Source organism: Chiloscyllium plagiosum, chromosome 6, assembly GCF_004010195.1.
Source record: "Chiloscyllium plagiosum isolate BGI_BamShark_2017 chromosome 6, ASM401019v2, whole genome shotgun sequence".
Classification (NCBI taxonomy): Eukaryota; Metazoa; Chordata; class Chondrichthyes; order Orectolobiformes; family Hemiscylliidae; genus Chiloscyllium; species Chiloscyllium plagiosum.
The window spans coordinates 42465294-42492540 of NC_057715.1; positions in this window are offsets into that span (position 1 = coordinate 42465294).

Here is a 27247-nt window from a genome sequence, read left to right on the forward strand (position 1 = left end):
AGTGATTGTTTAAAAACAGAAAATGATTGAAGGGACAAACAGATCAAGTTATTATTTAATTTCAATATTACTAATTAGGTGATAAAGGGAATCCCTGTGCTAAGGGAGACCAAAGATCAAAGACCAAAGAAATCAACTAAGCCATATCCAGTTACCTCCTTTTGTTCCTATTTTTTGAAATAATGGAGTGAATATGAAACCAGGTTTATAGGGACAAGTACCGATAAGCTTGAGTAAATGGGAGGCCTTTGTGCCAAGTTCATACTGGAACACCAAAACATTGTCAGAAGCAATGTAGCATCATTCAACATTTTTCTTTCCAAATTCATTAACAGATGGAAAAGTTACTGGTTAAACTAGCATCTACAACAGCAATTTGTGTTCAGTAAAGAGCTACTATCACAAACTGCTGCAATAGAAGCATGTCCAGCTATTATGGAGGGTTTTCCAGTATTTTGAACCAGCAGTTGTAGAATGAATAATATAGTCCCCAATCAGGATGATGTACAACTGAAGTGATTGTATTGGTTTGCTCCAATGTACGGCCCTTGTACTCAAGTACAGAGATCACGAGTCTAAAGTGCTCGTGAATTTTTGCAGTGCATCTTGTAGATAGTGTATTTACCACGTATTGGTGGTAGACTGAATGCATGGAAACATTGTTAATGCCGTAAAAACAATGACTGTAGATGCTGGAAACCAGATTCTAGATTAGTGGTGCTGGAAAAGCACAGCAGTTCAGGCAGCATCTGAGCAGCAGGAAAATCAAGGTTTCAGGAATGATCTGTGCTTAACAGTACAAGGAGGCTGCCTGAACTGCTGTGCTTTTCCGGCACCACTAATCTAGAATAACATTGTCAACGCTACTACTTTGTCCCACATGGTTTCAAGCTTCAGGTTCTGTTGGATCTGCACAGAGACAGGCAAGTAGTCCACCATACACTTTGCATCTACTTTGTAAAATTATCAAACATCCTTGCAATTGACAAGCTCGAAAGTTGGTTATTGGTAATAAAAGCTGAAGATATTAAAAACTGAAAAATACCTTCCCTTTGTGCAGTGTAGGGTCACCCTGATGTCCATGAACTCAAATTTTGCTCAGTTTAGATACCACCCTTGGTGAAAATGGCCTTGAGACAGGAACAATTGTGCTCCCAGCTCCCCAAAAATTCAAGTCTTACTCATTTTAGGGCAGTCAGCAATAATGGTAAGTCAGACATGCTACTGCTTTGTTATTACCACTAAGGGGATGAGAAAGTGAGTTGAGAAAATACAGTAGAAAAATAACTTTATTGATTCCAATTTATCAGTTCACAAAAGGCCAAGGGAAAGAAAAACAGCCAGAATTTAGAATCTGATTGGGGATGGCAACAAAGATGACTTGGAAAAAGGAAAGTTATTGAGACAAAGGGCTGCAATTGAAGATGCCATGGTCAAAAATATGGATGTACAGCAAAGAAACAGATCCTTTGGCCAACTCACCACCTTTGGCCAGCACCACTAATCTAGAATCTGGTTTCCAGCATCTACAGTCATTGTTTTTACAGCATTAACAATGTTTCCATGCATTCAGTCTACCACCAATACGTGGTAAATACACCATCTACAAGATGCACTGCAAAAATTCACGAGCACTTTAGACTTCCTCTGGCAGCTCATTCCACCTTCTATTAAAGTTGCTCCTTAGATCTTTTAATTCTTTCCACTCACCCTAAACTCATGTCCTCTCTCTAAACTCCCCACAACCCAGGGAAAAGACTTTTCTATTTATCCTATATATACCCCTCATGATTTTATAAAACCTCCATAAGGTCGCCCTGAAGGCTCCAAGGAAAACAGCCCCAGCCTATTTAGCTCTTCCCTACAGCTCAAATCCTCCAACCCTGGCAACATCCTTGCAAATCTTTTCTGAGCCCTTTCAAGTTTCATAAACTGGAGACCAGAATTATATACAATATTCCAAAAGTGGCCTAATATCCTATACAACTGCAACATGACCTCCCAAATCCTATACTCAATCCTCCCAATAAAAGGAAAGCATACTAAACATCTCCACTGACCTATCTACCTGTAACTCCACTTTCAAGTAATATGAACCTTCATGCCAAGGTCCCTTTGTTCAACAACACTCTCCAGGTCACCATTAATCCTGTCCTGAACAGACTTTCCAGAAGTGCAGAACTTCACAACATTTAACTCCATCTGCTATCATACTAAACCTGATTCACTGGAGACTACACCTCTAATTTGTGTCATCTGCAAACTTACTGACTGTACCTCCTATATTTATGTCCAAATCATTCATTCAATGAAAAGCAGTGGACAAAGCACCAATCCTGTGGCACAGCATTGGTCACAGGCCTCCAATCTGAAAAGTTTACTCTCCTCCACCATCTTCATAATCAGATCAGAACCAACTGAGCAAATCCTGTGAACACAGACAACAACTACTTTCCCAGTCACCAAAAACCCCATGTTCATATGTTTTTTTGGGGTGGGGGGGGGGGGGAAAGAGGGGGGAGGAAAGGAGGATATGCTTTTATTCTTAAAAAGGCAGCTACATTCAGGAACTGTGCTTACATTTTGAATAGTCAGGCTTTGTATCCTGTCTGCAATCCCAATAAACCTGATAGGTCTCCAAAAATGCACCTGGGCTTAATGATCTTTAGAAGAATTCTTAAAATTGGACAGAAAAAAAAATAAAAAAACAAAAAAAAAAACAGCTTGACAGTAGGAAACAGGGCTGGTTTCAGATTGCAGGCCTATGACCAGTGTTCCACAGGGATCTGCCCAGTTTTGTCATTTACATACATGATTTGAATGAGAACACAGAAGACACAACTACAAGTTTGCAGGTGACACCAAAATTGATGGTATGTAGTGGACAGTGAACAAAGGTGATCCAAGGTTACAGATCATGATGAAATGGTTCAAATGAGCTGAACAATGGCAGACTGAGTTCAAATTAGAAAAATGCAATACCTTGCATATTGCTAAAAACAAAACCCTAGGACATAGTTAACAAGACCCCTGGGTGCTATTGTAGAACGCAGACACCTAGGGGTTTAGGTATTTAATTCTTTGAAATTTGCATAAGTAGACAAGAATGGCGAAGCACACTTGCTTTCATTGCTAAAGGCTTTGAGAATAAAGTTAAGGATATCACATGCAGGTTGTACAGGACATTTGGGAGGCTTCTTCTTGAGTACTGTGCACAGTTCTACCCCTCCTGTAGGAAAAAAAGGTATTATTAAAAGTAGTAAGGGCTCAAACACTACTAGGACTTGTTGGAAATGGAGGGTTAGAGTTATAGCAAGGGTGGAGAGTTCAAAGTTAGGAGGCATTTTGTTTAAAAAAAGTGAAAGGAAAAATAATTAAATTGCCTGCATGTCCTTTTAAAGGAAAGCTGTGAGAAATCAACTTGCAGGCAAAGTTAGGGGTGCAGGTACAATGATTTAAAAGACATTTGGTCAAGTACACAAACAGGAAAAGTGGAGGGATATAGACAAACAAGTGAGATTAGTTTTAGTTTGCGGGCAAGGTGGTTAAATATAATTGGTGAGGACTAGTTGGACCAATGGCTCTGTTTCCATTCTGTACGAATATGACTGACTAAATATATACATTCATCAGGCTTTCATGTGAAATTAGGCTTAATTGAGGTGTGAGAAAGGCACTGTTCCATCATGCACATCACTATGTTAGTCCATTACTTTAATTCAACATCTTGAACATACGTCTTAGAGCTTCACAGCAAGTGAAGGGAATAGTTTTATTTCCAAAGGAGGAATTCAAGGCTTACTGGAGTACTATGATTGCAGAACAAGCTCAAACAGTTTAACCGTCTACTCCCACTAGAATCCCTAAATGTAGTACCAGGCCATTGAGTCTACATCAACGCTTCAAAGATCAATCCACCCATATCCACCTCATTACCCCATCCCTGTAATCCTGCGTTTTCCATCGCTAATCCACTTAGCCTGCACATCCTTTAGCACTATGGGTAATTGAGCATTACCACACCACCTAACTTGCACATCTTCAGTCTGGGAGGAAACCCATACAGACCATAGGCAGAGTGTGCAAACACCAAACATGGGAATCAAAGCCAAGTCGTCTCCGGTTAGCACTTGTGCCTCTGCCAATGTGCTATTCCAAAACACACATGACCTCACCCCTCCCTCGGTCAAACGAAAAAAAAAATCTCAATCCCTACAGCATAGCTACCATTCAACCTAACAAGTCTACACTGACCCACTGATGAACATACCACCCTAACTCTGCATTTACCATGGCTAATCTACTTAACCAGCACATCTTTGGTGACAACCCACGCAGACATTGGGAGAATGAGTAAACTCATTCTGTCGACCAAAGCTGGAATCAAACCCAGGCTGAAATCAAACCCAGGCCTCTAGAGCCAGCATGCCTACTTTTAAAACTTCACCTGGTCATTCCTGCATTACCTGTTTTGGATAGTGAGTTATGTAACTTGTCTAATCACCCTGAATTACAATGAGGTAAAAGCAAGGCAATGGACAAATTATTTCCTTGAAGTTCCATTCATAAACAAGTGTATTGCATAAATTCCAACATCTACCCTAACAGAGGCATTAAATAACAGTTCTGTAGTTCTCCATTCTTTCAGTGGTTCCTGCTGACTGAAAGGTAAGCAGTCCAGAAACTACAGAATCTCAAAGTCCCTCACTGATTGCATCTATTACCTCCACTGCTTTTTTCAACTAACTGAAAATGAAGCTCACCTGACCCAAGTCTTCAAAATATTAAAAGTATTAGCCATTACTATAATAGTAATTGTCACTTTCTCTGATCTCATGAAGCAAACATTAAGTCGTTAACCACATTGGGGTCAACTTTCACTTTGGATGTTTCTGCCTTAGAGGAAAGTACATTTTAGTGTAGATCTTGTTTAATTAAATGCTCTCCATGGTCTGACTTTACATGGGTAAAATGTTTATCCTCTTGTTACTTGGCTACACCCAAACTACTCTTCCAATTTACAATGACCATTACATGTATATGGTCATCCATTAGAAATCCTTACCACAATCTTTTATCTTAAAAATAAATAAGTCCACCGACTTCTCTCATCTCCATATGGCAATTAATCCATTTCCATTTCTTCAGTCTGCAATCAAGATATCAAGTTATGATACTTTAATACTCAGGAAGTTGATGCTTGCCATTGTCTATTCTGCAGTGGTTTTTAACTATAGCTGTTCATCTTGAAGCAGAACTCTCTCAAGTTTCCAACCCTCCTGCTAACACCAGCTTCCCAGTCACCTGTTCAAGCACTCAATTTTCTTATTTCTTTGTTCATTAACACTGAATTTGAAGACCAGAACCTCCAAAACAATAATCCCAATCTACTGAAAAAAAATTTGATTTTACAACTTCTTGCCCCCACACTTGATTAAAGTCACAAGTAACAGCACAGAGCACAAACTCTGGACATTACCCCTGAGAACATCCTGCAACTTCTCTGGACATTCACAGCTTGGCTATCAGGAGCACAACACATACTCCTGAAGCATCATGTACAACTAAAGAAACATTCACTGTAATCCTAATAAATATCCTAGCATTAGTATCTTTGCACTCTTCCTCCTCCTCTGCGCAGCCAAACATCCTGTGATGTCCCAGACAGCAGTCTGAGAAATACCACCACTCTTTCCACATCCAAAGTGGAAACCCTAACATGCTTGTAGATTGTTTAATTTTTAAACAAACAACCACCTTAGTCCCTTTAAATTCCATCAATAATTACATTTTACCTGATTCTCAAAAGAATTCAGATATTCACTGTCAAAATGGAGTCTTGGCTTTGGTTCTTCCTAACTCTTTTTGAAAATAAACTTTGTTTGCAACAACTAGGAGGTCAATTTTCCTTTTTGCCGGCTTACACTGTCTCACCTGTTTAAGTTAGCCTTCAAACTTAAAGTTCAATTTTAGATTCACTTGCTTTGGTTAAGAGTCTAAATCTTGATTCAAATACCATTTTTGCAGCTTGTCAAGGTCTTAGTTGTCATACTAAAGAACAAACTCCACACTTCATTTTTGATTTTATATTATCCCAAAATACACTGTCCTCAAGCCAACTTTTGATTTCATTGCATTTTGCCCTTTTGTCCACTACAAAATCTTAACATCCTTTCATTTCAAAGAGTTTTCTTGAACTCTCCAAACCTTTCCATGTTTTCCGTCAGAAAGCACAAAATCTTCATTATACACTACTATTCTCGATAAGCATTTAAGAAAAGCGTTTCCACTAAATACTGAATAGGTTATGCAAAATCAGTGTAAGTTTCCCAATTAAACACCCACAGCAGCACCACCCCCAAAGTGCTTGGGACAAGATCAAGGGCTGCCATAGTAGCTCTGGGACCATAATGTTTGTCAAGGAGTGTTCCTTGCTGCACAAAAAGCCAAAGTCAGAACAATGTAGATTTAATACGCGCTTCACTGTTACACTGAAACACTGGATCAACTCTTCCAACTGTCTTTTGCCATCTGATTGTCATGAGACTCCAGCCCAACTGCAAATTCCTCCAGTAGGTCAATTATACAGGTAGGCAGTAACATTCTGTTGTATGAAGTCAGAAGGACAGGCATGTCAATTTTGCCAATGGGTTATAGGTAATTAAAGCCAATTTTAAAAAGCCCAGGTCGACCAGACATTGAAAGTGATCGCACATAATCACTCCAGTTACTTTAAAGAGATGCATTTCAACGATGACATTAGGCTTTACAACTGTTTAAGATTATATTTCTATTATATAATTGCCACAAGTTAAGCTTCTAAGTTCAATAAAAATTAGATACCATTATCAAAGGGCGATTAGGAAGGCCTGTAGTCAACCATACCTAGTCAAATTAACAGGTCAAACAAACACTAGTTACTGCAACTAAAATTTAAACCAGTATTTTACAAGCAAATATTTAAAATAAAGTAAAGCTAGCCATCAAGTTTGATCATCCTAACCATTCATCCACTTTTGTCTAGGAGCAACCACCACCAAATGAGGCAGAAAGCCAAAAAGCCATCACTAAGCAGTTTCACAATTATTTGGTTCTGAAGACAGACAGTCTTACCTTTTTTCCCTGGAATTAATCCCTGCATAAGCAAAATGAAAAAGGCAAAATAACAGTTCAACACTGCTCATCAGGATGTTTCACACCTGGTGACTAATTCAGACTAAGTGGCACATGGGCAACAAAGTTCAAAGCAAACTACAAAGGATCATGCAGCACTACAGTCAGAAGCATTTTTCATTAAAGTAAATTTCAAAAGGCTAAATTTCTACAACAGGAAGAGACAAAACAGAATGAACTATCTATATGCACTAGTTAATGGGCAATTTCATCTTTATTAGCAACTGAAGGTTTGGGTCCATGTTCTAGTTTAAAAGTCAAAAATAAAAGCACAAGATTGACAATCGAGTTTGATACCATCTTATACAGGTTTTCAAATTTGTTTTAGCTATTACAATTCTAAAAAGTTTGCAATCTGAAGCAATAAGTTTGTTTATAAGTAGTAAATGGGCACCACTACAAGGATTGTGACATCCAGGACTGCAGTCAACATGGTTGGCATCAATACACACTTATGTACAGAGGAACCTTGATTATCGGATTATCTGACAAGATTGCAAGGTCCCGGTGCTTGGCTCAGATGCTCGGTAAACTATGTTATCCAGCATTTAAATAACCAAGCAAAATACTGCCCACCCTTGTCCTTCAGATGATTGAGATTCTCTGTATAGCATGGGAATTAAAGACAATGTACACCACCAGATAATACATTCTAAAGTTCAAGCTTACTCTAATGGCACCTGCCAGTCCCTTAACCTCCAAGGCAAGATCAACAGTACTACTTCCTAGTTGCACAACTCCATCTAGGGAGAGAGGGCAGCATTAGGACTAAAATGGAGTTCAATCAGCTCTGACCAACCAAGTAACTATACCTCCTTTAAACAGTGCACTAATTTATTTACTAACAGCATTTAACTTAAAACTTTGGTTGTCGTCTTGTCTCCAGGTTCTTGCTGCTACATCCAACTGCGCCCACCATCCTTAACAGGCCGGGACAAGTGCAATACCATGTACATTTGTCAGCATTGCAACAAATCCCAACCTGTGCAAGACAGGGTTGTATCTTGAGGTGGATACTTCCAACATTAGTTGTATTTTACTTCTATAGTCAGTTTTGCATGGATTTGCACAGCAATATTTATTAACAGCTGGATGCAAACCTGCAAAACTAACTAGAGAAGCTTTCCACGGTCACAACTTATACAGCTTTAGTCTATTAGCTGGTAGTACTCAAGTGCTTATATTGCAGTAGATTGTTGCAACACTACCTGCACTATAAGCACTTTAATACTGCTTCAGCTATGAGCCTCCACAGCAATGATTTGCTTCACTTACCAGTCAACCCAGTCCACCATCAGTTTTGCATAGATTTGCACAACTAATCTCTTCTTGTGGTGCAACCATGCAAAACTGGTAGAAGACTGCAATACTACAAGATTCAAAACGACCAAAGACCCACACAAGCTGATTTGAGTTACTTATGCCAGAAGGAGCACTTAGGGCAGTAGATTCTACTCTACTTCACTATCTGCACTAGATGCACCTTAACACAAGAGACCTTACTAAAAGATAAGGCTGTAATTAGATTTGAAGGTTCAATGAGGGTTACTGTCAATATAATGCTTGAAGTGCCTCCACTGCAGTAGATTTTAGACACTACCTGCACTGTAAGCACTTTGACATTACTTCTGACCTAAACCATACCAGAAGCAAAAAAAATTCCAGGTTCTTTCCAGCCATTCAGATCTGAAAAACAAAAAAAAAGTTAATCACAAAATCCATAAACAACTCCATATTAGTGAGATTATTCTGATAAGGAATGATAGCAAATTGTAATTGGAAGTTATGTTTTTGTTAGTTCAAGGGAATCATTTGGATTTCAACTTAACTTGTAGAAAAAGCAATCACTCAGGGTGGGGGAAGACTGTTGGAATGATTCAACTGAAAATCAGCCAACATCTACACAAAAGCTCACATAACCAACTTTCAATTTGCCTCAATTATGGAAAAGGCAGGTGTGTATCAAGTTTGAAACTAGCAAAGCTGGAAATCAGCAGGTCCAGCACAATGTGAAGAAAGAATTAACGTGTCAAATCTGGCACATCTTTATCATTCGTATGATGTGATTGTTTGACATTGCTTTCACACTACTTGGAGGTCAGAATTCATGGCATTACAGTTTACCAACTTCCAAACCAGTGTTCTGTTAAACAGAATTCTATTGCCTTTTAAACCTCAATACTATTTAGTGGGATATAGATGCATATCCAAAATGGCCTCTTGAATTATATTCGCAAAAGATATCATTTTGAAATAACTTTTCCTCATCATCCAAGTTGGCAGTTTTCAAATTTCAAAAAAGTCATTCTACAAAGCTTTAAATGCAGATAAGCCAGACTACAGACAATACACCAATTGGAACTGCTATCATTAAACACTATTTTGAATCAGATTTGTGCCAGTTTTTCAGAGAAGTGTATGGGAAAATCAGTTTGATCAAAATGCGCTTTTGAATCATCGTGTCTGTAAGGATGACAGAACTGGGTTACTTCATTAGAGATTTTAAGTAGAATCTTTGTACAACTGGTATAGTTATTTTATGTTGGGTATTCCCTTTATCAACATGCATGAGACGATACTGATTGCAAGTCTCCAAAGGCAAGAGACCTTAAATACACAAGCCAACTGTATGGCCGGGAAATACCAAGTGTACACGTTCCAGTACTCTGTGCAAGAAACCAAACTTAATCTAATGTCAGTTTAGGAGACAAAAACTAGTCATTTATCTTCCAGGGCTGTTTATTTTGAAACAGTTGGAGAGTTAGCTGATTCAAGTTGAACATTCCTCACAGTACAGCAGATAGCCAGGATAGCTGATTAAAGAACATTGCATTTTATCATACTGTGGCAAAAACATGATACTCCACAAAACATAACAAGCCAGGTATGTTTAGGGCCAGAATGGTGTTGTTACCAGTGGGATTCATGCTCAAGTTAAAAGACATTGAGCATCAGATACTCCAGTTAGAAGTAACCAAAAGTGACATAACAGAAGGCAAGCCCCAGAAGTAGTTGTTCAACAAGCTACTGGGGTTGGAAGAGTAGGAGAAACAGACAAGAAAGATCAAGTCAATATCCACTAAGAGTAAAGCGCTTGATCACTGTACAAATGTTGCTCATTGCAGTTTAATTCAGTCTTGTTATCCATCTAATGAGAAAAAAATGGTACGCAAATAAATAGATCTGCTATAGTAGATTAGGAGGACACTCACAGACCTGCATAGCTTGTGCTTTCTACCCATGTGGGCATGGAGGAAACTGTGCAGTGACATTACTGGGTTTGGGGGGTAGCTTCTACCGACTATGCTGTCCGTCCCTGGCATGTTGTTGATTGAGGGACATACGTGTGCACACCTTCCCTCTCGACACTACTGGATTACTATACACTTGACTTGTGTACTCCTGCTTCTGCCCTGCGTTGGCAGAGAAGGAGGCCGCACCAACGTCTGTTCTCTTGCCTTATCCAGCAGTGAGATAGAACAAGAGGGGAGAAAGAAAAAAAATGCTGGCACGACCTCTGGTCTACACTGTTAGATAATGAGGCGGCTATGTAGCCAGATAAAGAGGCAGCCGTGGTCTCAAACCCTCTCCTCACACCACCGGACAGGAGGCCATGTCCGCTCTCCCTCCCTCTAGCACCACGCTGCCGCCACATTTTTCAGGAGCCGCCACTCGACGTCGCGGGTCAGCGGTCGGTCAGAAATGACGCACTCACAAACCCGGAGCACACTTCACCGCGGCCGGAGACTGGGGAGGGGAGGGAAGGGAAGGGAGAGAGGAGGCACAGTGTGGAAAACGGACGACCAGCAACAAGCGGTGGGGTGCAAAATAAAAATTCTTCACCTCGCCATCCAAATCTCAAACTCAAAGGACAGCTACGCGCGATACAGAATCGCGGACCCTTCAAACCTTCCGCGCCCGATTAAAAACCCACTCGGACGGAAAAGCCCAAGGCCTACACGCGTGTTAGAAGGGCGCATGCGCGTATTCCCATCCCCCTCCCCGCACATCATGGCGCTGAGGCTGGAACTCGATTTGTGTTAAAAAGCTCCACACAAAGGGGCAAAAACAAACCAAGCGGTCAAGGCTGAAGCAGCACGGATCCCGCGAACCGGTTGCGCACTCACCACAACAGTGACCCCCCCGGTCGCCATACTAGCACTAAATACTAACTACCCCGCTCCTCTCGCCTTACCCCCCTCCCCCTCTACAGCCGCGGCCCCGCAGTGCAGCGCGCGCCGCACACGCGGCCCTGCTGCCGCTGCGACCGTTTAAATTCAAACTCCAGAGCCTCAACGGCAGGGTCGCCACTCGACCCTGCGGGGTGGGGGAAGGGAGAAAAGGAAAAGAAAGAGGGGAAGAGAGAAAAGACTCTACCCTAACATCACCTCGAGATGCGCGGCGGACCAGCTAGGCCCACTCAAACATGTGGCTTTTTGTTCTGAATAACTTTGGGGAGGCGTGGGTCCAAGGGAAGGGAAAGGCGGGGGATACGAAGTAAAGGAAGTGAGCGCCTCCCCTCCCGACCCCACAAAACAAGAGGGGGAGACACCAAACGGAGTCAGAATGAAGAAAGACTTAGAGACAACGGAGCAATAGGCGACGAGGACCTTTTAAGTCTCAACCACCCCCACTTATTACCTCCACCTCTCCGTACCTTCACCCTTTAAGAAGGCCCCGCTTTGTGACGCGGCCGAGCATCCCTGACGACCCCATATTGAACAGACTTGGGCACCCGGACCCGTCGCCGTGGCTCTGCCTCCCTTTCCCCACTTCTCAAAAAAATGTGAAAGGAAAAAGCCCGCCCCCTCTCCGTTCGTGGAAATAGCGACGGCGCCAACTCCAAAAAAAAATAAATAAATAAACAAGCCAGTAAGCGGACAGACAGCGAGAGCGCGGAACAAGCAGGCCCAGGCTGCAAGAAAAACCTGGAAAAAGGAGGAAAGAAAGAGAGAAGGCCGCGAAGAACAAAAACGTCAAAGAAAGGAATATAGAACCGTGCGAAATGGAAAGGGCAGAAGCGAGTTTCCAACACACATACATACCAACACCGAGAGGACAAGCGGATGGGTACGCTTTCACTCACGCAACTTTGGGCCGCTCGGGCGGGGGTAAAAAAAACTTTTTTAAACAAATGAACTGAACACGAGGGTCACCGTTAGGTTTGGGGGAGGGGAAGAAGAGGGGGAAGGAGAAAGAGAGAAGATGGTAAATCCTGAAAACGAGCCTAAATAAGCTTCTCTCCTTTTTCTCCCCCATTCTCTCTCTCTTCCTCCTCCCCTCCCTTTACTTTTCGGCTCCTCGCGGCGGCGAGCAGTTGAAGAAGCTACTGCGATTTCTGGAAAGTGGCGCGAATGCAGCACCATGTGGGTGAATGAAGGGCGGCTCCCGGTTCAACGTAAATATACTACACACGGGCTCATTAGCATGTAGCCCGGTGTCAATCACCGCAGCTGCCATAGCGACCCCGACACCCCATTTACTCCTTTCTTAAAATAATATAAAATGCCGGGCCCACTTCCCACCGACTCCCCAAACTTCCAACTTTAATCGGTACTCTTTCATAACCCTTCCCTGCTAACGAGGACTGACTGATCTAACACGGATTCATATTCTTTCTTTCTTTCTTCCTTCAATTGTTTCCCCCACCCTCTGTACCCAGGGAAATGGCAGGTTTCATCTCTGGCTCCTCTATTTTACCTTTTTCTGCCGCTTTGAAAGTGAGAGAACCTGCACATTCTTATTCTTCCCCACCCTCCAACCCTGATTAAGGCTCCACCGTCACGTGTAAGACCGTGTCCTGCTTTGCTGAAGATAGCAAGCATTAGCAGCAAACAACAACAAAAAAAAACCGCTGGCCGCCCTCGTGTTATCAATGGGGGTAATACACACACACACACACACACACATTAGCACGTGCCCGCCTTTTTCTTTTTAAGAAGCAGCGCCGAAATTATGAACGGACGTAAACACAACCTGCACTTTTTTAGGTGAATGAAAATAGAGACTTTAAATAATAATTAATCTTAGGCCACAAAAAATACTGCGCTCAGGACAAGATTTGATGTTTCTTTCAGATCACTACAGTACGAGGGCATATTTTGTGAAACTCGTGCAGATTAAAAGAATTTAAAGCTATACACTTCATACCTAGATATTCTGTACCAGGTTAAGTGCTAATTAGTGAAAACATGTACTTGTTAATGTTGAGTAAATTGAAAGTGCATTGTATTCACTGCTAATCAGATGCCTGAGACTATTAATAACGTACAGATTTTGATTTTATGTTGAGTTGAAGTTAAGTTTTTCTAGGAAACAATTCAGCTATTTTGGACAAGATTAAATCTGTAGCGCTTGGTTAATCATCGTTTCTTTTGAAAAGTCACTTATTTATGTCAGGCAATAAGATGTCTTTCGTATTTGGCAATTTAAGTAAGTACATTTCTCATTTTAGTCTGAACATATAACTAAAATAAATTTTATTATAAGGATGAAATTCTTTTTAGAAGGAGCAACATATTTTTTCATTTAAGGAAAATTAATTTTTCACAAAGATGTAAAGTATCTGTGGAATTAAAATATAATAAAGAGCAACACAGTTTTTAACATTTCATGCTTAATCAAACATAACATTTTAAGAATTAATAGAAAGTCAACTAGTTGTGACTTAATTATTTTGGATTTTGAAAAGATTTCTGATAAGCAATCATATAAAAGGACTCTGACCAAGTTAGAACATGGGGAGTCAGGGAATAAATAGTGGAATGGATTGCAAGATAGCTACAAATCAAGAGCATAAGAGCTGACAGTAGCTATTCAGATTAATTAAAGGTGGTAATGATATTCCACCATGTTCAGTATTTACATAAACAAATTTGATTGTGGAATCAGGAGGTAAATTGGAGGTAATATAGCTATTACAAAGCAAAATTGACCAATTTTGAGGGACACTAATAAATTTACAGTCAGGCATGTAATTGACAATTGAATAAATGTATGGGTAAGTGGGAGATAGTGCATTTTAGTATGTAGAGTAGGTACGTCATAGGCAAAATAAGAGTTGAAATCAGACAGGGGAGCAAATTGGTTTGTACGTAAATAACTAGAAGTGTCAATAAAGGACAATAAAAACGGCCATCTTAAAAATCAAGAGCTGGTTTTTGGAATGTAAGAGTAGAAGAGCAAATAAATTATTTTGCATTTGCCAAAAACCTTAGTTCGACTGCATTTGGAATACTATGCACATTTTTGATTCATAGAATGTATACAAAGTCATAAGGGAAGATGTCAAACGATCCATAAGATACAAAACTCTGACCAAGGGTTATTCCTATGGGGGAATATTGAACAGGCTGTTATTGGTTCTACATATAAAACAGAAATAAGGAGAACTTGACAAAGATCTTTAAGATAAAAATGGGTTTTTGTGCATTATATGTATGGACATTTCCACTTCTGGGGATAAACAAGGATCCATATAAATAAGATCATACAAATTCAACGGGGAATTTAAAAAAAACACTTTTACAATTCAAAGTGGGAAGAGTGCAGACTATATTTCAGCAATGAGTAGTGAGGTGAATTGTATTTATTAAGCCATAGAGACAGACAGCTGAACCAAATCAGCCTTTCTACTGCTGTATTTGCAACACAGCAAAATTAAAACTGAAGACTCCTAATAGTTACTCCAATGGTTCCTAATCAGACTTCCAAATAACCAAAACCTAGACTTTGCAAATAATTAATTGCAGACACTAGTTTTATATCTCAAACAAAAGACTTAACAATTCATTGAATACATGATAACATTAGCGGTGAAAAAAAATAAAACAACGTAATCTAATTACTTCTATGAATTACAGCACAATGCAAGGCATTTGGCCCTTGATGTTATGATGACCTTTTATCCTACTCTAAGATCAAACTAACTTACATACCCTCATTTTACTATCATCCATGTTCCTATGCAAGAGTCGCCTAATATATTTAACACTACTACCACTGCTGGCAGTGTATTCCACAAACCCACCACTGTCAGTATAAAGAATATTTCCTCTAAGCCTTCCTCCAATCACCTTAAAATTATGCCGCCTCATAATAGCCATTTCTGTTCTGGGAAAAAGTTTCTGGCTATCCACTCTATCTATGCCTTTCATCATCTTGTACACCTCTATCAAATCATCTCTCATCCTTCTTAGCTCCAATGAGAAAAACCTTAGCTCCCTTAACCTTTCTGCATCAGACATGCCCTCCAGTCAAGGCAGCATCCTGGTAAATCTCTGCACCCTCTCTAAAGTTTCCACATCCTTCCTATAATGAGATGACCAGAACTGAACGCAATATTCCAAGTGTGGCCTAACCAGGACTTAATAGAACTGCAGCATAACGTTATGGCTCTTAAATTTAATCCCCCTGCTAATGAAAGCCAACACACTATACGCCTTTTTAACAACCCTATCAATTTGGGTGGCAGCTTTGAGGAATCCATGGTTGTGTACCCAAAGATCCCTCTGTTCCTCTATACTGCCAATAATCCTGCCTTTAACCCTGTAATCTGCATTCAAATTCAACCTTCCAAAATGAATCCCTTCACACTTTTCCAGGTTGAACTCCATCTGCCACTTCTTAGTCCATGAATGGTTTATGGCCCATAAAAATGATAGATTCAAAATCTCTGGTTCAAAAATAAACTTCAAAGTTTTGAAGAGCTGTTAACACTGCCGATACTTCGTTTTCCACTTTTGGAACCTAACATTGGTACTATTCAATAGGTGTGAAAAGTGCGGAAATTCCTTTCATGCTCATTGTTCACGGACTTGTCAATAGCCTTTCAATGAATCAAGTTTAGATATGAATGACACAGTATTGACCCTATCAATGTAATCTTCTAGTCTGGGAATAGCGTATGAATCAGTCTTTGTGATTGCATTCACTTTCCTGTAGTCTACTCATAATCTAATTGAACCATCTGGTTTCGGAACCAAAACTTGAGGAGAATTTCAATTACACTGACTTAGTTTGATAAATTGATTTTCTAACATGTATTTAATTTCTTCTGTTAGTTTGGCCTGTTTCTCTGGGTTTAACCAATGTAGGTACAGTCTTATTGGGTCCAAATTACCTATATCCATGTCATATTTGGTTAATGTGGTACATCCAAATGTGTCTTTGCAAACTTCTTATATTTTTTTAACAATCTCACTATATCTCGCTGTTGATCTTTCTCCAGATATGACAAGTTTACTTTGGAAATTGTCTAATTCTCTTTGGCTGTCATCAGTCTTTCTTATATTCTACTCTACTACTCTTAGTACTTCACACACCTGTGTCTTTTTATTGTCTTCTCTGTGATAGTACTCTTTTAACGTGTTCACATGACACCATCATTTTTTCCCTACACTCAGGAGTATCAATTAAAAATGTTTCCTGACCAATCCGTTTAATTTGTAGGAACTATTGAATTTTGCCTCTTAATGACTCACTTTTTAAAGATAACAATAGCAAAATATCAACTGACTGCTATAAAAGTTCTCATTATCTCATGTCTATCTGCCCACCCTTTCATCTTGTTATAGGAAGTTTCCAGATATACCTATGCAACTCGACAACCATTTAAGAATTGTGGACATATATGCTAACAGTGAACATTTGTTTTTGGCTTAGCAATTTATCTCTAATCATTTTGAATGGTCATCTTATTTCATGGCTATAATTTTTTTGAATGAGTTGAGAACAGTAGATTAATTTGGAGAATCTCTGATTGCAAATACAAGAAAATCTAATCCTTATCACAATCCTTTGGGCACAAAGAACATTAGGCTTTGATCATGGTTTTGAGAGTTTGATGATACTTCACCAAGGCACTTTGCATTTGTGGATGGTACGCAGTCAATTTCAATTGTTTAATTTCCAAAGTACTGATGATATCTTGAAACAGCTTTGACACGAAGTTTGATCTTTGATCAAACTGTAGTTCCATTTGTCGACAATAATGAGGGAAAAACTGCGAGTATTTCCACTACCACTTTACGGTTGATTGCTCAAGGAATCGAGTAGTCATATTCATAATGGTAAGGATACATTCATTTCTGGCTTTCACTTTAAGTAATGGTCCTGCACAATCCGTTTGTACACAACAGATGGTACTCAAAAACTTTTCAGAAATAAGCTGTGCTAGTTTAAACATGTTGAGGTTTACCTACAGCTTGACAAGTATAACATGGTTGACAAAATTACACCACTACTTTATAAAATTTTGGCCAGTTTATGGATGTCTGAGTTTTCCGAATTGTCAGTGTGCTCCCATGGGAATCTCATGCACTACTCGCAATAACTCCCTATGATAACTGGGTGGTACCCCTACCCAATGTACAACCGACTATTCTTAATCTGTGGGTCTATGAGGGAATCTCTGCATCCTCATCAGCACTCTGTTCTGAAGATAATAGCACACTGAACCTCCTTTATTTTCTATCTCAGTACGAACTGACTGTGTCAATTCATTTAATTCAGGTGTTTTTTTTTGCAGTAATTAGGGATGTCATACCAAACACTTCTCCTGGATTATTTTCATCTTTCAGGAAAGTTTCAGATATCCTTTAACTTCCTTGCAGTGTCACATCAACCCTTATTGATTGATTTTGTCTAACCAATGCCCTGGTTACCACATACAAAGGAGAGATAGCAGGAACCTGTTCTGTTATTTTCTGTTTCTTGTACCTCCTTTATGCATTCTATAATTTATCGGTGAAGCTACTACCTTTAGTCCTGCCAAATCATTACCAGAAGTAAGTCCACTCCTGAACAGACAATGTTTTAACCCACTGACAATTACTTCTCCTGATTACAAATCACATTCTAATTCTACTTTATATAATGGAAGTGGAATATATTCTCCACCAATCCTATTTATTGATACCTTGGCTTTCATTGAACTTTATAGAGGACATATCAATTCTTTCTTCATTAAAAATCATCATGTTGCCTCTTTATCTCTTAAAATGGTTATGGGTTTATCTATCTCACCTGAAAAAAGTCACCATTCCTTTTAACAAAATTATTTAAACTTCTCATTTACCTTACAACTACCTCTACAAATGACCTTTTTGTTATAATTCCGTCTACAACCTGGTCGATTTTATGTTCCTTTTCCGCTTCATTTTTACAAATTCCTGCAAGCCATGGGTCTACCTCACAACTTCTAACATTCCAAATGCGCATGGCCCAATTTATTGCAATAGAAATTTTTGCCTTTCCAAACTTCACGTCCACCTTCAGCAATTTCCTTCTTAATTGTAGGAGGAATTCTTGATGTGTTCTTTACTATTCCCTAAACTGACTATCTGCCTTCCTTGCACTCTCCCACATTTTACTTTTCTCAAATTCTTTGAGAAAAAAAGTTTATGGATCAGTCCATAATCTTCAGGCACTGTTGCTTTGCCATTGCTATCCTTTGGTCTTCTACATGGTTTCTGATTGTATAAGGTAAGTTTTAAATGCTTCTAAAATAATAATTTATCTGAGTACATTTTAAGTATTCTCACCTTTAATACTCTTATCAAAATTAGTTTCTTTATTAACTTGCAAACTCAATATAAGATGTTTCAGGCCGTTTCCAGAAGTTCCAAACCTTCTGCCTGTAGGCTTCCAGAACCAACTCATATGTGCTTAGACAAGCCCTTTTCACCTCATCATAATGCCGAGAATGTTTCTTTGACAGGGAGGCTTAAATATCTTGTGCCTTACCAGTTAATTTACTTTACATGAGCAAGATTGAAACTGTTTTTGAGTTCTCATTTGTGTTGCTATCTTCTCAAACAACACGAAAAATGCTTCCACATCCTTCTCTTCAAATTTTGGAAAAGATTACAGAGTCCATACAATCTCTGTGGAAGCAGGCTATTCGGTCCATCGATTCCACATCAACCCTCCTAACAGCATCCCACCCAGATCGACTCCCCAACCTTGTATTTCCCACGGCTAATCCACCTAGTCAGCACGTCCCTGAACACTGTGGGCAATTTAGCATGGCCAATCTATCTAACTAAAACTTTGGAAACCAGAGCACCAGGAAGAAACCCAATGCAGACATTGAGAGAGTGTGAAAATTTCACACACACAGTTGCCCAAAGTTGGAATCTATCCTGGGGCTATGAGGCAGCAGTGCTTACCACTGAGTTCAATCTTAAACATCTCTGGACTAAATCGTGGATTATGATGAGAATGTTTCTCTTCCAAGTTTTCCCAAACCTCTGATTTAGCTTGCTGAAGTTGCATCATTTTTAATTTAAATTCCCATTATCTCTCTCTTCCTTCCTTTTTCTGCCCCTTTTCTCTGTCTTTCTTCCCTTTGGCATTCCAAATTTTTTAAGTTCTAACTCTCTTTTCAACTCCCTTTCTTATTTTTCTTATTTCCATTTGCCTGAACTCAAACTTCACTGATGCAAGCAAAGTTCATCCTGTACTATCTGGTACCATCCGGTCTCTCTATTTCCACTAAACCCAGCTATTTCAGTATTTAATCTATAATGTCTGTCCTCTTTGCTTGCTCTGGCAACTTTATTTCCAGTCTGCTAGTTTACTTTAGTCGTACCATGCAGCTGACACAACTAACAATTTTCAGTGCAACCTGAAGTCTGAATAAAAACCAGGTATCTGATTATCCAATCTGATTATCTGAAGTACCAAAATCCAATTCAAGACCTACATTGTCTTTATTTTAAGATAAAGGACTCAAGTCACCAATTATGTTATGAGATAGACAGCCACATCAGCTTTTCTATTTCTATATTTGCAACGCAGTAAAATTAAAATCATTCAAGACACCCGATCGTAATTCAGTGGTTCCTAAACAGACTGTTGAATGTCCAAATCCCAGACTTCATAAATTTTTAATTCTATCAGTTTTTTAATCTCAAACAAAAGATTTGACAATTTAGTAAAAACACCATAATTTAAATGTAGAAAAAAATTACACAAGGTACTCTATTTACTTCTATGTTTTAAAACCAAAATGTTTATTTTCAGCACCAGTCATGTTAAAGACAAACTGACACAGGTAACGGATAAATAAAATAAAATCATTAAACTGACCAGATTATTTAAATAATTTTCAGGATGTATTGTTTCATAGGCATAAACTTGGACTCCTTGGTTGTTTTTCTAAAACGTTGATCAGGGTCACCTTTTCAGTTCACCTGGGTGCAGGTAGTAATGGGAGAAAGTGCCTAATGAAAGGCTTATGCCTGAAACATCAATCCTCCTGCTGGTTGGATGCTGCCTGACCTGCTGTGCTTTTTCAGTACCACACTCTCGACTGTAGGTAGTAATGCTTCTTATTCAGCTTTTTATTCTCTGGGCTTCTAAACGTTGTTCAGGAAGATCATACAAGGACCTTAGAAAACTTCATGCTTTGTCACAGCAGCCAAAGCCTTGTCCCTGAAGAAACGATTCAACAAAACAACTTCATCTTTGATTCTGTCCTGAGAGACTAATTGTCTTTCCCCAAGGCCTGGATTACCATTCAACATCTGCCATCTGCTTGAATATAGGCTCTCTTCAAAACTTTCTGGAACCAATTCTCAGGTACTGACCTTGTTAAAAGCCAATTGCCATTACCTGTTTAAATACAGTCCTCTTCCTGGGCTCGTTTGGTTTTTATGAATCATTTGTAACAAAATTGTTCTCAAGGCTTAGCTTCACAAACAATCAGAAGCTTTTTTGGCTTGTTCTTTTCTCTTCATCACAAACTGTTCCAAAAATTCACCAAGTCATCTTCAGCCTCAAGTCAAAATTGATAAAAGAGTTAACATAATGAAAAATCAGCGAGAAATCTAACACATTGATACATTTAGGGGATAGATGCACACCCAAGGATTAGCGGATGTATTGATTGGATTAGGTGAGGTACAAGAAGGTTCACCTTGAGTTTAAACACCAGTATGGAATTGTTAGACCAGCCACCCCTGTTTTGCTCAACATTCTATGGAAATAATAAAAATAAGTTGCTTTCTCTTGTCATATTGAAGTCAGGCACAGTGAAAACTGTCTGTCTGTACAGTATTCCTTCTTGGAACTGTGGTCAAAGGTTGAGAAGATTTGGTGCATGACACTTTATATTTTTGCCAATGATCAATAATTATGGCATCACCAGTGTCTTCATCCATAAAAGCAGTCCTAAATACTTATGATCCAGGACATTCATTTTTATCTTTATTTTAAAGTATTTCACAACTTTGCAGAAAAGATAAATTCCAGCAGTTTTATTATACAGGGCTGCCTTATGAAAATGTATGGAAATAGTTGAAAGCTTTTCTCATTCTATAGACATTTGTATCCAGCTATTAATGAAAAACAAATTAAGCAGTAATTGATCCACAGGAACACAGTCAATTGCAATTGAAATTTAAACACTGGAGTTCATGTGTTTCTAATTAATCTACCTATTCTTAATTTACATCCTACTCTCCATCCACAAATTTACTATTCTTTTCTAAATATACTTGCAGTTTATCTTCAATGTTGTCTTGGGTACACTGGTACATTCCAGTAAGAGGTCTGTGCAACTTTTGTTTGGGGTGTGTTTGTGTTAACTAGTTTCTTTATTTGATTTGATTTATTTATCGTCATGTGTATCTTGTTACAAAATATAATGAAAAGTATTGTATAGTGTTGCCACTCTCTGACGCCATTTTAAAACACAGAAAAATTAACTAAAACGCAGAATATAAAGGCAGAAAAATTAAGAAATAAAGGAAGTATCCAACTTTATAGTCCTTCTTGTTAAGTGTTCTCTCATAGGCCTGGTGGCCATGTATGAGTCCGTTTGCTACACCACTGCCACTGTAATGAAAGTTACCACTCTTCAGCCCCATCTCGCCACCACCAATGCCCTTGCCATTATGAGTACTCACTGGACCTCACCACTCTAAATGCAGACACCACCAATGCTGCCAGGTATTGCACTGGCCCAACCTCAACTCTGCAGTTGCCATAAATTTGCCTCAGACCCACCTTGCCGATGTAGTCATTGCCGATGCTGCTGGGTCTTGTACTGGACTTAAAGTCACCTCCGCCACCTCTATGAATTTACGCTGGAAGCAGACACCACTGGAACCCAAACTCATCTCCATAACAGCCATGAGTCAGCACTAGGACTGTCTCAATGATGCAGTAGTTGTCAGGAACTAAACTCACCTCCATGCTGCCACCACAAGTTCACAGTACTGGTGAGTTTTAGAGCAAACTAAATGAATAAGAACGCATTAGATTTCAGTTTGACAGACCTGAAATTGTTTTCAAGGCTTAGGGGAAACATCCGCAGCTTGAAGAAAGCTTGAGGTTTTCAGTTTACAGAAGTCTTGGTTGAAGATGAATGAAGTCTTAGCTGAAGTGTAAAACAACTGCTTCTGAAGAAATTGAATGGTTTAAAACTATTAAGAAGTAAGGAGTTTCGTTTGAAAGATCCAGACAGAAGTGGTTAGTTAAAACCCTGAAAGGTTATTTGAAGCTGAGAAAGTCTAACTGCCAGTTGATGGGTGGCATGGTGGCTCAGTGGTTAGCACTACTGCCTTACAGCGCCAGAAACCTGGGTTTGATTGCCGCCCCGGGCGACTGTGTGGACTTTGTACATTCACCCTGTGTCTGCATGGGTTTCCTCCCACAATCCAAAAATGTGCAGGTCAGGTGAATTGGTCATGCTAAATTACCCATAGTGTTAGGTGCATTGGTCAGGGGGAAATATAGGGTGGGGAAATGGGTCTGGGTGGGTTAACTCTTCAGAGGGTCAGTGTGGATTTGTTGGGCCAAATGGCCTATTTCCATACTTTAGGGAATCTCATCTAATCTTGCATGAAGACTCAAGGAATCAGATTCTCAGACAGGGAATTGAAGCTGCAGTTAAATAAATCCTTTAGATGTGATAGAGAAAGTGAATTCTCTCTGATGTGAGATTAATGTGATTGTATTTTACCATTTGTTTTGAAGCAATTTGGTTCATTCTGTTTCTTTTTCTCTTTATTTCTTTTGAATAGTAGATTTTTGCTTTATTGTTAAAACGAAACCTGCAGTATTATGTGAAAGATCACCTTGTTAAAATAAAAATATTGAAGATTTCAGTCTGGAATCTGACTTCAAACATAAGAACATAATATAAGAACATAAGAATTATAAGCAGGAGTGGGCCATTCAGCCCTCAAGGTTGCTGCCATTCAATGGCTGAACGCACCTCAGCCTCGAGTCCATTTTCCCCTTTTTGTCCAGTAATAACATAAGCTGGGATCATAATGGTAGTGTTAACAAAATTAGGACTCTCTAGAAACATAGAATCATTGGAGTGTGAAAGCAGGTCACTTAACCCTGGGATATCCTTAGATGATAAAAAAGGTAGAAATTAACATGAAGTAGTATTTAAGACAGATGTCAGGTAAAATAATACAATTACGAACCTGGCTGAATATAGAATATTCAGAGAGGAAGAGAAACGTAAAGAATAAGTGTGAAAGAAACTGGCAGCCAACGTAACAGGGATTAAAACAACCTCTATAGATACATAAAGACTAAAAGTTTAATAAAAGGAGGAATAGAACTGATTAGAGATTTAAAAAGGGATACGGGTATTTGGCAGAGGGTATGGCTATGAAAGCATGAATACATTGCACCTGTCTTTACCAACAAAGAGGATTCTACCAACGGCATGGAGACAAAAAAGGTAATTCAGGAAATGTAAAGGTTTAAAAGTCATGGCGAGGAGTTATTAGTTAGGTTGTCTGTATTGAAAGAGGATAAAGCACTAGGACTGGATGTGATGCATCTGAGGATGTTGAAGAAAGTGGGAATGAAATTGCAGAAGTACTGGTCATAATCTTTCAGTCTTTCTTAGACTTGGGGTGGTGACAGTGCACTATAGAATCATAAATGTGACACCTTTTTTGAAAACAAAGGGTATAAAGATGAACTCACCAACTGCAAGCCAGTCAATTTAATTTTGATAGTGGGTAAAAGTATAGAAAAATAATTTGGCACACAATAGTTACATGGACAAATTGGGTTAATTAAAGAAACTCATGTTTAACTGCTTTTTAAAGCAATATTAAGAGCAATGCAGTTGATGTGATGTGCCATGGACTTCAATAAGATATGATATATTGCAATACAATGGACTTGTGGGCAAAAATTATGCCTTGCAGAAAAAAATAGAAGGTATGGAATTTGTTGAGGAACAAAAAACAAAGAGTTGTGCTTAATTAGTATGTTTTAAATTGGAGTAAATTGTATAGTGGACTTCCTCAAAAATAAGTATTAGGTCCCTTGCTTTTCCTGATACATACTTAGACCTTGATGAACAAGGTATGATTTCATAGTCTATAGACAGCATGAAGCCTGCTAGCATTGTGAATTACAAAGATGTTAGTGTACAACCTCAGAAAGGGTTTTGAGATAGACAGTTTGGTGGAACATGTGGGCAGATGTCAGATGAAGTACACTACATGTGGACTGATCCATTTTGTTAGGGAGAACATAGGAAGAAGTTAAAACAAGGAGTGCAACTCTAAATAAATACAAGACCAGAAGGACCTATTTGTATATGTACATGGGTTACTGAAGGTGATTAACGGGTTAACAGTGTAGTTAAAAAAGCATGCATAGTCATAGGCTTTAGTAGTAGGAACTTAGAGTATAAAATTGAGGATGTTATGCTGAAATTGTGTAAAACATTATTTTAGCTAGATTGCACCCAATTCTGAGTGCTGCATGTTAGGAAAACAGATACAGTTGTATAAATGGTTATAGTATTATGGAAAGCCATAATACTAAGGGATTTTAACTTTCCAAACATAGACTGGTACAGTCACAGTATTAAGGGCTTGAATGGAAAGAATTTTGTTAAGTGTATTCAGGAAAATATTCTCAATCAATATGTACATGGCTCTACCAGAAAAGGGGCAAAATTCGACATCCTGTTGGGAAATATGGCAGGGCATGTGACTGAAGTGTTAGTAATGGAGCTCTTTGGGACCAACAACTGAAATGAATGATCTTAATGTCACGTGTACCACTGGTATGGAAGAATTGTCTTATGAGGAAAGGCTAAATAGGTTGGGACTCTGCACATAAGTTTGGAAGAAAGAGCGATGATCTCATTGAAACATATAGAATTCTTAAGGGGCTTGACAGGGTAAATGCTAAGAGGATGTTTCCTTTCATGGGAGAGTCTAGGACAGGAGAACATAGTCTTAGAATAAAGGGGCACCAAATTAAGACTGAGATAAGGAGGAATGTCTTCTCTCAGAAGGCTGAGAGTCTTTGCCACAGAGAGCTGTCGGGGCAGAGTCTTCATGTATATTTAAGTCTGAGAGAGATAGATCATTGATCAGTAGGCGAATCAAGGGTTAGGGAGAAATCAAGGGTCAGGAATATGGATATCAACCATGAACCTATTGAATGACAGAGCAGGCTCAAGTGGCTGAATGGCCTACTCCCTGTTCCTATTTCTTATGAGCTTATGGTCTGGTCCACGAAGAACCATAGACATCTCTCTACAGCAAAGAGCCAGAGAGGTAATTGATTATATCTAGCTTGAGGACTACACTTCACAAAGATGGGGCAAAGTAAGAAGGCAGACTATTCTGAACTACCATGGCTGGTTATAGAGATTGATGTTAGTTTTACTCTACACCACACTGTAGTCATCTTATCTACCAAGTGAGCAAACCAAATCCTGCACGTGAAGAGAAAAGGTAGCATAAGTGGAGGGAAGTCAGAGTGAATAATTCAGTTCTGTGACCTTCCATTAAAACTTCCAGATGGGTGCCATTCCAGAGGCTTGTTATGAAAATGAAGATACACGATCTTAAAAGAGATGTAACTGTATGGACGGAGAAATGAGGAGAGGCTTCTGAACGAGAGTTCTCCACCTTCCTATTAGTCTATCTTATGAGGAGGAACCATGTGGTGGCCCTCTCCCAGTGCTCAGGATCCACAATGCTGCCCGCCCCAATTGAGTGAGTGGAATGGGAGAAACATGCCTCAATCATATTCAAACTTCATCAATCATGAGGCAAGACTCTACTGACCATGTGAGGAAATCAAAGCTCTGATTGTGTACAATAGGGATCTCTCTCCTGTCTTGCACAGAGCCTCTATAACACTGATTCACCAACAAGAAACTATCTTGCACTGACTCAGAGAGAAATCTGTGTTTCAGGTGAAATAAATTTTCAGTTACCTCTCAATATTAGTGCCTCACTGGCCAGAACCTGACCACCTGTTAAATCGTGAAGTTTCTTGGGAAACTCTTGTGATTACAGTGTGTAACTCACTCGCTAGGGGAATTGTGGGTCTACCTACAGGACATGGACTGCAGTGGTTCAAGAAGGCAGCTCACCACCACCTTCTAAAGGGTCAGCTAGGGACAGGCAATAAAAGTTGGCCCAGCAATCTAAAAGCTGCTGTCGATTTCTGAGTGGCTGGACTGATTATAAAGTGATGCATTTTACAAAGGTACAGGCACACACAATTCACCCCCAAGAGCTCCAATATACAGGTGTGTAGAAGGAAAATGATCAAGATTAAATTCTTGAAATTTAACATTCCTGATATCCATGCTTGTGCTGTTTTCAGAATTACATTTGAACACCTGGGACTACTGTAGTTGAACAGGGCTTTATCACTCAAGTACTGACCTCTAGTGGACTAGACTCAGTAAACTGTTGGATTCTCAGAGCAAATAATTGATGTCCTGACATTAAACCATATAGACCAACATCATTGACAAGTGAAAACACATCACCACTGTGACACTCCTAAATTAAAGCCCATCTGTAGAATACCTGCACTGAGAGTGCATGAGGACCTGCTTATGATTTAAATTACACCATAGCAAAGGCTACGACAACGGATGAATGGGCACCGCACAACAATCAACAGACAGGAGGGTTCCCTCCCAGTTGGGGAACACTTCAGTGGTCCAGGACATTCAGCCTCGGACCTTCAGGTGACCATCCTCCAAGGTGGACTTTGGGACAGGCAGCAGAGGAAAGTGGCCGAGCAGAGGCTAATAGCTAAGTTCGGTACC